Raw genomic sequence first — 12,296 nt, forward strand, 5'->3', positions numbered from 1 at the left:
CGTGGCCCCCCTCCCAGGCCACTGGTAGCCCTGGGACCCCATCCCCCGGTGCTGGTCCTCGCCGTTGGGGGCCGTGGGGGGTCCCCAATACCCCCACGGTCCCGCTGGCTCCCCGCCTCCTGCGGGAGCCGGCATTCCTTTTCCATATGGGGAGCAGCTAACATGCTGCTCCCCATATGGAAAGCAATCTGCTTTGCTTCATTGAAGCGAGAGCAGGTTTCCCTGCTCTCGCTTCAATGAAACAAAGCAGTTTGCAAAGGCAGGGTGGGAGCCGCGAGGCTCCCACCCTGCCATTGCAAACAGCAGTGTCCTGGGGGTGGGCACCCCGGGACACTGCAGGAGCCGGCCCTGGAGGGTGGCGTTTCCCAGGGCCATCAAGGGCACCAGGAGGGGGGTGCACCGCTCCCCTCCCACATTTTTAAGAAGCCCCGGGGTTGGCGGTCCCCGTGGCTGGGGGGGGCCTGAGAGTCCCCCCACCCATTTCATAGAAGCCCCGGGGTGGCAGTCCACGGGGCTGCGGGGCCCTCGAGAGCCCCCCGCATATATTACATTAGAGCACCGGGGGTGGCGGTCCCCGGGGCTGGGGAGGCCTGCGAGACCCCCCACCTATTTGATAGAGGACCCAGGGGCTGGCAGTCCCCGGGGCTGCGGGGGGCCTGCGAGCCCCCCGCATATAATAAATTAGAGCCCCGGGGTGGCGGTCCCGAGGGCATTATTAAAAAAATAGTGTGGAGGGTCCCAATCCCCCCCAACCTATTTTTTGAATAATGCCCCCGGGATTTGGACCCCCCCCTTAGTACCAAAGAAGTGCGGGAGCCAGCTTTCCTTTTTTAAAAAAAATATCGCTAGGATGCGCGGATCCTACGTGCATCCCGCGATTTAGAGCGCCAGGGTGTCTACCTTGCCCCCTTTTTGTATTTTGCGGCATTTCTTTTGGGTTTCTTGTGCCTCGGTTCTACCGAGCCACAAGTTGGCTGCCAGCACTTATTGATATTGACAGTTGTCAGCCAATTAGCGTTCTGCTCGTGCACGGCAGGGTGCTTGTAGGCTGCGCTTAGGGTACGCGGACTATCTGCGGATCCACCACGTCCATAGATATACATGTACTTTTAAATGTCAGTTTCTCAGAAACTACTGAACAGATTTACACCAAATAAGCAAAAGGCATGAGTCTGAACTGAGGACTACCTCTTTGCCAAATTTGGTGTAATTCCGTTCAGCCGTTCAGGCTGTAGCCGTGGCTAAAACGTGGGGAAAACACGTTTTGGTACCCCCTTTTTTCTTGGCCCCCGCTTGACCAATCACCCCCAAACATTCGGGGAAGGAGCGGAACTGAGCTGGCCAAATGTTTGGAAAATTTCGAGAAGATTCATCAATTGGTGCCAAAATTATTGGCAATAGAATGTTGCGGATTTCCTATGCATAATAGGTCCTAACTATAACTACCTACTGGCGACCACCAGTAGGTAATATATATATACAGCAAAGCAACCAGTTTGGACAAGCATCACTCCCACCAATGGGAGACCCAATATGATATTTAAAGGAGGGAGGTGGGATATCCCTGAGCTACCGGCATCTGAAGAAGGCCGTGACGCTGAAATACATCGTGCCAAATAGCTGTGATTAAAATGGTCTCCCAGAAATTCCCCGCTGTGTCCTCTTGATTGCCCAGGAGTGGAGTGGTCATTTTGGTGATATTTTGCGCGTGCTGCCAGTTTTGCGCTAAAGAGGACCCCTCCAGCAAGAGGCCTGAGGAATATATGGCAAGCAAGCAGTTTTTTCAAGGGATTGAATACCACAGGCCCGCCTCAAGAGCAGGCCAGGTAAGTGGCCGCTGCCAGCTGACAGTCCGTGACTTCACGGAGGATCGTGGTGATTGCATCATCGGTCTACAGCCCAGCTTGACATCTGAAACGGGGGCTTGGACGTAGGGGACTCGGGAGCCCATGGACACACTATTACATGGTGCTCCCAAAGCATTAACCCCCCGTGCTTGGTTTGGCAAGGCAGCGCTCACTGCGGGCAGAAATCTGTCCCCTGTTGGATTTTCCACAATAGTGCATGCTGGGCATAGCAGTCTTCAACACAGGACTACAGCAAAGCAACCAGTTGGGACAAGCTTCACTCCCTCCAATAGGAGAGCCAATATAATATTTAAAGGAGGGAGGTGGGATATCCCTGAGCTACAGGCATCTGAAGAAGGCGAGTGACGCCGAAATGCATTGTGCCAAATAGCTGTGATTAAAATGGTCTCCCAGAATTTCCCCGCTGTGTTCTCTAGATTGCCCAGGAGTGGAGTGGTCATTTTGGTGATATTTTGCACATGCTGCCAGTTTCGCGCTAAAGAGGACCCGTCCAGCAAGAGGCCTGAGGATTAGCTGGCAAGCAAGCAGTTTTTTCAAGGGATTAAATACCAGAGGCCCGCCTCAAGATCAGGCCAGGCAAGTGGCCGCTGCTATTACAGGGTGCTCCCAAACCATTACCCCCCCTCGCTTGGTTTGGCAAGGCAGCGCTTACTGCAAGCAGAAATCTGTCCCGCTGTTGGATTTTCCACAATACTGCATGCTGGGTATAGCAGTCTTCAACACAGGACAACAGCAAATAAACCAGCTGGGACAAGCCTCACTCCCGCCAATGTGAGAGCCAATATGATATTTAAAGGAGGGAGGTGGGATATCCCTGAGCTACCGGCATCTGAAGAAGGCGAGTGACGCCAAAATGCATCGTGCCAAATAGCTGTGATTAAAATGGCTTCCCAGAAATTCCCCACTGTGTCCTCTTGATTGCCCAGGAGTGGAGTGGTCATTTTGGTGACATTTTGCACATGCTGCCAGTTTCGCGCTAAAGAGGACCCGTCCAGCAAGAGGCCTGAGGATTAGCTGGCAAGCAAGCAGTTTTTTCAAGGGATTAAATACCAGAGGCCCGCCTCAAGATCAGGCCAGGCAAGTGGCCGCTGCCAGCTGACAGTCCGTGACTTCACGGAGGATCGTGGTGATTGCATCGTCGATCTATGGCCCGGCTTGACATCTGAAATGGGGGCTTGGATGTAGGGGACTCGGGGAGCCCATGGACACAATATTGCAGGGCGCTCCCAAAGCATTAACCCCCCTCGCTTGGTATGGCAAGGCAGCACTCACTGCGAGCAGAAATCTGCCCCGCTGGTGGATTTTCCACAATAGTGCATGCTGGGCATAGCAGTCTTCAACACAGGACTACAGCAAAGCAACCAGTTGGGACAAGCTTCACTCCCTCCAATAGGAGAGCCAATATAATATTTAAAGGAGGGAGGTGGGATATCCCTGAGCTACAGGCATCTGAAGAAGGCGAGTGACGCCGAAATGCATTGTGCCAAATAGCTGTGATTAAAATGGTCCCCCAGAATTTCCCCGCTGTGTTCTCTAGATTGCCCAGGAGTGGAGTGGTCATTTTGGTGATATTTTGCACATGCTGCCAGTTTCGCGCTAAAGAGGACCCGTCCAGCAAGAGGCCTGAGGATTAGCTGGCAAGCAAGCAGTTTTTTCAAGGGATTAAATACCAGAGGCCCGCCTCAAGATCAGGCCAGGCAAGTGGCCGCTGCTGTTACAGGGTGCTCCCAAACCATTACCCCCCCTCGCTTGGTTTGGCAAGGCAGCGCTTACTGCAAGCAGAAATCTGTCCCGCTGTTGGATTTTCCACAATACTGCATGCTGGGTATAGCAGTCTTCAACACAGGACAACAGCAAATAAACCAGTTGGGACAAGCCTCACTCCCGCCAACGTGAGAGCCAATATGATATTTAAAGGAGGGAGGTGGGATATCCCTGAGCTACCGGCATCTGAAGAAGGCGAGTGACGCCAAAATGCATCGTGCCAAATAGCTGTGATTAAAATGGCTTCCCAGAAATGCCCCACTGTGTCCTCTTGATTGCCCAGGAGTGGAGTGGTCATTTTGGTGACATTTTGCACATGCTGCCAGTTTCGCGCTAAAGAGGACCCGTCCAGCAAGAGGCCTGAGGATTAGCTGGCAAGCAAGCAGTTTTTTCAAGGGATTAAATACCAGAGGCCCGCCTCAAGATCAGGCCAGGCAAGTGGCCGCTGCCAGCTGACAGTCCGTGACTTCACGGAGGATCGTGGTGATTGCATCGTCGATCTATGGCCCGGCTTGACATCTGAAATGGGGGCTTGGATGTAGGGGACTCGGGGAGCCCATGGACACAATATTGCAGGGCGCTCCCAAAGCATTAACCCCCCTCGCTTGGTATGGCAAGGCAGCACTCACTGCAAGCAGAAATCTGCCCCGCTGATGGATTTTCCACAACAGTGCTGCTGGGTATAGCAGTCTTCAACACAGGACTACAGCAAAGCAACCAGTGGGACAAGCTTCACTCCCGCCAATGGGAGAGCCAATATGATATTTAAAGGAGGGAGGTGGAATATCCTTGAGCTACCGGCACCTGAAGAAGGCGAGTGACGCCGAAATGCATCGTGCCAAACACCTGTGATTAAAATGGTCTCCCAGAAATTCCCCGCTGTGTCCTCTTGATTGCCCAGGAGTGGAGTGGTCATTTTGGTGATATTTTGCACGTGCTGCCAGTTTTGCGCTAAAGAGGACCCGTCCAGCAAGAGGCTGGAGGAATAGCTGGCAAACAAGCTGTTTTTTGGGGGATTAAATACCACAGGCCCGCCTCAAGATCAGGCCAGGCAAGTGGCCGCTGCCAGCTGAAAGTCTGTGACTTCACTGAGGATTGTGGTGATTGCATCGTCGATCTACGGCCCGGCTTGACATCTGAAACGGGGGCTTAGACGTAGGGGACTCGGGGAGCCCATGGACACACTATTATAAGGCGCTCCCAAAGCATTAACCCCCCCTCGCTTGGTTTGGCAAGGCAGCGTTCACTGCGAGCAGAAATCTGTGCCGCTGTTGGATTTTTGCACAATAGTGCATGCTGGGTATAGCAGTCTTCAACACAGTACTACAGCAAAGCAACCAGTTGGGACAAGCTTCACTCCCGCCAATGGGAGAGCCAATATGATATTTAAAGGAGGGAGGTGGGATATCCCTGAGCTACCGGCATCTGAAGAAGGCTAGTGACGCCGAAATGCATCGTGCCAAATAGCCGAGATTAAAATGGTCTCCCAGAAATTCCCCGCTGTGTCCTCTTGATTGCCCAGGAGTGGAGTGGTCATTTTGGTAATATTTTGCACGTGCTGTCAGTTTCGCACTAAAGAGGACCAGTCCAGCAGGAGGCCTGAGGAATAGCTGGCAAGCAAGCAGTTTTTCAAGGGATTAAATACCACGGGCCCGCCTCAAGATCAGGCCAGGCAAGTGGCCGCTGCCAGCTGCCAGTCCGTGACTTCACGGAGGATCGTGGTGATTGCATCGTCGATCTACGGCCCGGCTTGACATCTGAAACGGGGGCTTGGATGTAGGGGACTCGGGGAGCCCATGGACACACTATTACAGGGCACTCCCAAAGCATTAACCCCCTTGCTTGGTTTGGCAAGGCAGCGCTCACTGCTAGCAGAAATCTGTCCCGCTGTTGGATTTTCCACAATAGTGCATGCTGGGTATAGCAGTCTTCAACACAGGACTACAGCAAAGAAATCAGTTGGGACAAGCTTCACTCCGTCCAATGGGAGAGCCAATATGATATTTAAAGGAGGGAGGTGGGATATCCCTGAGCTACCGGCATCTGAAGAAGGAGAGTGACGCCGAAATGTATCGTGCCAAATAGCTGTGATTAAAATGGTCTCCCAGAAATTCCCCTTCTGTGTCCTCGATTGCCCAGGAGTGGAGTGGTCATTTTGGTGATATTTTTCTTGTGCTGCCAGTTTCGCACTAAAGAGGACCCGTCCAGCAAGAGGCCTGAGGATTAGCTGGCAAGCAAGCAGTTTTTTTTCAAGGGATTAAATACCAGAAGCCCGCCTCAAGATCAGGCCAGGCAAGTGGCCGCTGCCAGCTGACAGTCCGTGACTTCACGGAGGATCGTGGTGATTGCATCGTCGATCTATGGCCCGGCTTGACATCTGAAATGGGGGCTTGGATGTAGGGGACTCGGGGAGCCCATGGACACAATATTACAGGGCGCTCCCAAAGCATTAACCCCCCTCGCTTGGTATGGCAAGGCAGCACTCACTGCGAGCAGAAATCTGCCCCGCTGGTGGATTTTCCACAACAGTGCTGCTGGGTATAGCAGTCTTCAACACAGGACTACAGCAAAGCAACCAGTGGGACAAGCTTCACTCCCGCCAATGGGAGAGCCAATATGATATTTAAAGGAGGGAGGTGGAATATCCTTGAGCTACCGGCACCTGAAGAAGCCGAGTGACGCCGAAATGCATCGTGCCAAACACCTGTGATTAAAATGGTCTCCCAGAAATTCCCTGCTGTGTCCTCTTGATTGCCCAGGAGTGGAGTGGTCATTTTGGTGATATTTTGCACGTGCTGCCAGTTTCGCGCTAAAGAGGACCAGTCCAGCAAGAGGCTGGAGGAATAGCTGGCAAACAAGCTGTTTTTTGGGGGATTAAATACCACAGGCCCGCCTCAAGATCAGGCCAGGCAAGTGGCCGCTGCCAGCTGAAAGTCTGTGACTTCACAGAGGATCGTGGTGATTGCATCGTCGATCTACGGCCCGGCTTGACATCTGAAACGGGGGCTTAGACTTAGGGGACTCGGGGAGCCCATGGGCACACTATTATGAGGCGCTCCCAAAGCATTAACCCCCCCTCACTTGGTTTGGCAAGGCAGCGTTCACTGCGAGCAGAAATCTGTGCCGCTGTTGGATTTTCCACAATAGTGCATGCTGGGTCACGCCGTGATGGCGTCACCAGGCGCTTTATAAACTCCTTTGTTGTTGTTGTTGGGTATAGCAGTCTTCAACACAGTACTACAGCAAAGCAACCAGTTGGGAGAAGCTTCACTCCCGCCAATGGGAGAGCCAAGATGATATTTAAAGGAGGGAGGTGGGATATCCCTGAGCTACCGGCATCTGAAGAAGGCTAGTGACGCCGAAATGCATTGTGCCAAATAGCTGAGATTAAAATGGTCTCCCAGAAATTCCCCGCTGTGTCCTCTTGATTGCCCAGGAGTGGAGTGGTCATTTTGGTAATATTTTGCACGTGCTGTCAGTTTCGCACTAAAGAGGACCAGTCCAGCAGGAGGCCTGAGGAATAGCTGGCAAGCAAGCAGTTTTTCAAGGGATTAAATACCACAGGCCCGCCTCAAGATCAGGCCAGGCAAGTGGCCGCTGCCAGCTGCCAGTCCGTGACTTCACGGAGGATCGTGGTGATTGCATCGTCGATCTACGGCCCGGCTTGACATCTGAAACGGGGGCTTGGATGTAGGGGACTCGGGGAGCCCATGAACACACTATTACAGGGCACTCCCAAAGCATTAACCCCCTTGCTTGGTTTGGCAAGGCAGCACTCACTGCTAGCAGAAATCTGTCCCGCTGTTGGATTTTCCACAATAGTGCATGCTGGGTATAGCAGTCTTCAACACAGGACTACAGCAAAGAAATCAGTTGGGACAAGCTTCACTCCGTCCAATGGGAGAGCCAATATGATATTTAAAGGAGGGAGGTGGGATATCCCTGAGCTACCGGCATCTGAAGAAGGCGAGTGACGCCGAAAAGCATCGTGCCAAATAGCTGTGATTAAAATGGTCTCCCAGAAATTCCCCTTCTGTGTCCTCGATTGCCCAGGAGTGGAGTGGTCATTTTGGTGATATTTTTCATGTGCTGCCAGTTTCGCACTAAAGACGACCCGTCCAGCAAGAGGCTTGAGGAATAGCTGGCAAGCAAGCAGTTTTTTCAAGGGATTCTTTCTAACTGTCCATGTCCCTCCACCAGTTTGGTCACCACGGCCTCCATTTCCCCCGAACCCACTTCTGACACCACTTGTGGGAGGGATGGGAAGAAACAGAAGCGAGGAGGCTGGATGTGGGCAATAGTGGAGCGTTTTATTGTTCAAACGGTTGAATAGAGTAAATGGCAAAAAAAAAAGGGTTTAATAGGTATCAATCATGACGACAAAAGTTTACCGTCAGTTCAGTTTCAAACAGGTTCCCAACTGAAAATAGGCTTTCTTGCCCCTGTCCTTTCTTCCTGGTGTCTTCACTGTTTCCTCTCTCTCATTGCCTTTAGGTCCCTTGTCATGCTGGTGGGATCCCCGGAGGCTTGAAGAGGAAGTAAGCAACAAAGGACAAGGACACAGTAAGTAGAAAAAGAAGGGGATGCCTTGCGCTACCCTTTACCACACCTGGGTGGGAAGAGCGTCCACGCAAAGCAATATACCGAAAATAAGGTGAAGGAACATAGAAATTAACTGTGCCGATTTTGATGTGGGTTCAGTGCTAGGGATTCTGTTTCTCCTTATTAAGTTCTTAGAGTGTGAGGTGGAGTATAGGTAGTGCCCATGAATAACAAGGAGTAAACGGGGTAGCCACACGATAACGGACGACCTCTTCCTTTATCTCCAACCTCCGTTCCTTTGAGCGTTCACGTACCGTGTTTAGCCGCAACTCTCCTGAGTTGCAGCGGCTCTTTGGGCGTCCTCCAGTGATCACCACTCCTCACTCCATACGTCCAGGGCTTCCTCCATTTCAGCTCTCTCTGGGTCGGCGCCCGTCTTGGTCATGTCTTCTCCGGTGGGGCTGCCTTTTGCCGCTTCTCCCTTGGTGCTCGCTCTTCCTTGTTTTGAATCCTCTTGTCCTTTATGACCGGTGTTTAGTCATTTGGTCGTACCGTCGCGATCCAGAATTGGTCCGACCAGCGTGAGGCGGGGCTTCGGGGCTACGGCCCTGCGGGGACGAAACATAGTCCTTTCTTAGTGTTCCTTCCTCCCTGGCAAGTTCGTGTGGACCCAGAAGAACAAGCATTTGCAATGCAAACAGTCTCGGCTTTGGAACCTTATATGTATTGAGCTATGCAGCACCTTATGCGATGCCTGCCCCAATTGTGCTTTTGAAAGTTAAGTATATGATAAAAAGGAAACATTAGACTTACAAAAGCATCCAGTAACCCCATTAGACAAAGGTCTTAAGGACAAGCAATACCTTAATGCTGATTAAATATAGTTAGAATCCGAACTTGTCACACTTGCCGTCTCACGCTCATGGTCTCTGTGAAGAGATACTTTTAATTAGCCATCCGATAATCTCTCAGATTGCAGACAAATAATCCTTTGTCTGCATGCTGTGGCGAAGATCGGGCTCAAATTGATGTCAGAAATCAGCCCTCCTGCAGCAGCCCGGCCATGTCCACCTGACGGGATCGGTGCAAGAAGAGAAAGAAGGGCCACAGAGGAGGGTGCATTAATAGTGAATGCACAAGAGACGAGGAGACCAAGTGTGAATGGAAGGGACCCAAGGGCTGTAGAAGAGGGTGCATTAATAGTGAATGCATCAGAGATGGGGCACCAAGCGTCAATGGAAGAGAAAGAAGGGGCACAGAGGAGGATGCTTGAATAGTGAATGCACAAGAAGAGAGGACACCAAGTGTGGGTGTAATAGAACGAAGGGCTACAGATGAAGGTGCATTAATAGTGAATACACGAGAGACGAGAGGACCAAGTGTGAATGGAATGGACGCGAGGGCTGTAGAAGAGGGTACATTACAGCACCCGCCGAAATGTCAACAATACGGAATGTGACCGCCAGGGTGCCGGTCGCATCCCAATTAGCTGTGCGGGACCACCGCACATCTGGCGGCCGGTCCCAGCACCAAGAGGATGGAGGGCCGCCATCCTAATCAGCCCGAGTCTAGAGTGAAAATCTTTGGGAGTCCTGTTGGAGCCACCATATCAGTTATCCAAGTTATGAGATCATGGCCGAATTTTAAATGCCTTCAGGTATTTCCACAATTCTCATATTTTTTCTATGGCTGCGCCTTCTGACTCTTCTCCTTTGTATTCTAAAAACCTCAATCTCTCTTAGCTTCAGCATTTGTGCTTGTGCTGAGGTAGCATCCTGAAGAAATGACTTATTCTGTGTTTTAACACTGCCAGTTTTTGTTGGTATTCACAAGAGAGGACTATATCCAGAGCAAAAGTGTCAATTTTGAGTTCCAGAATCTCAATGGTAGCTTCTACTGCTGTGAACCTTTTGTCTAACATGTCCAAGGCAGGTGTTGCTGAAGTACAGTAGTAGGCTTGCTCGTTAACAGTTCCTGGGTACATGGAATCCCCCAGCACCCACGTGTAAAGTCCCCAGACTCACTGTCTACCTAGCTCATCTAGTGCACCCCATTGTAATTTCCAAGCTAATGTGTATTATTGATTCAGACCAGTTCCTCACATTTTTCCCATGATGGTCTGAAAGTGCACTATTTGCAAAGGAGCTCTGTACATTTTAACTATTGTCAGTCACAACACCATGCACACATTATATGGGCTATCCAGTAAGGTCAGCAGACTTGGGGGTCTCCTTGGGTGTGTGCTCCTCCCTCTTGCTTGTACCAATATCTTAGAGGCATTCTCACTTGGAGAGCATCAGCAACTTGGTCCTTCTCCTCTTCTAAGCAAGCCTGAAGTGGTTGAAATGGTCGCTGCCAATAGATAGATTAGATCAGGACAGGCAGCATGTGTCAATAGTCCCTATCAGACAAGAATTAGAGACAGGAGAGCACACATCTTCCCACTCACAAAGGACAGCAACTATAGGTCAATTTTATGGGTAAATTAGACCTATAAAATCACTACAACATTTAGCTAAATTAAATGCAAGATTAAGCCTAAAACACTATGCACACGACATACTGGCAATTAGATTAAAACTGAATAGCTTCCATAACTTCACACAGGGCAAGGGGTTATACATACAACAGCATAGACGCTTACACATCACATAAATGTAAACCCACCTGGGCCTCATATCATGGGCCCTCATGGGCATTACCCGGTCGAATATGGATGATTCAAACAAGCAGAAACTAAGTGGAGTTTGCATAATCAATGGAAAAAGCACAAAGGCATGACACCCAGTGGAGTATGCACCCTCTACTCCAAAATCACAAATGCAAACAAGACAGTGTGTTATGCACATTTCATGCAAATGGCACAAGGGCAGAGGGTTGAGCATACACCTTCCATGCAACTAGCATATGGGCATTCAACCCACTGGAGAATGTACCCTCCATACAACAGCGTATGGGTATTACAATACTGAGAGTCCCTCACACCTCATCAAAACGTCTGCTACTTGATGTAGTGTGAACACAGTGGTTACTCACCAAAGCACACTCACCATTGCACATGCTGTCTTCCCACGCATGCTAGCAGTCTTCCTGCACAGTAACACTTTGCAAACATCTTAGCAAAAACATTCACAATGAAGCATGGGCAATAAGGTACATCCTCTCTCATGCAAAAGTTGAAAGTACATTTTCCCTTCATGCTTGTAGTGTACAGAATACACTAGCACAAATATCCATATTTCATAGGGACCCATGAAATATTTAACATATTTCACAGGCGCCTTTGAAATATGGGCTTCATCATCATAATAAAAGGCCTAAAACCACTTGGAAGAGTTTTATCATTGCCAGGGCTATGAGGATTAGGCGACAATGGAGAATCAAATTATGAAGCAAAGAGAGACAAATTATGCGGCACATTCTCTGGCAGCATTATTTATTTCCATATCAGGATGAAACACTTTTGTTGAAATCTGTAAAATATGTGGCAAATTATGTGCCCAGTGTGGTAACCCTGCCCAATTTTCCATTGTTTTATAAACAAAGTACTCAATAAAGGTAAACAAAATATACACATTCTCATTCCAGTGCCCATTTTTAGCTCACTTTCAGCAACCTCACCCTACAACCGACAGATTATGTTTTTTAATAACGCAAGAAGTGTTTTTTTCCAAAATTCTACATGCTTATCTACATAATTAGGCATTGTTCTCTTATTTTTACTACAGAAAACCAAAGGGTATAGTCCTGTATTACACTTTTCAGTTTAAAGTAACCTTTTCGGTTAGTAAAAAAAACACACTTTTCAAGCTAACCACCCAAAAAAAACACTTAGAATAAAAAATACATAATCGATAACATGTAATGTGGTCCATTGGTATTTGGGGATTCTGGTGATATTTACAGACACATTGGCTTTTGGTCTAGTGGTTTACGATGTCACCAGAATGCCTAATTGGCAATATTGGACCATACTACACAGTTACCCGGTATGTATCCACTTGTATATAAAACATATAGTCAAACACTGAGCAATGCAAGACATATACATATAGATACATTCCTCCTCATGCACGATTAAGGAGGAACATCTTCTCTCATGTACTTGCAATATTCAAATGA

The sequence above is a fragment of the Lissotriton vulgaris genome, chromosome 5 (assembly GCF_964263255.1).
Source record: "Lissotriton vulgaris chromosome 5, aLisVul1.2, whole genome shotgun sequence".
NCBI lineage: Eukaryota > Metazoa > Chordata > Amphibia > Caudata > Salamandridae > Lissotriton > Lissotriton vulgaris.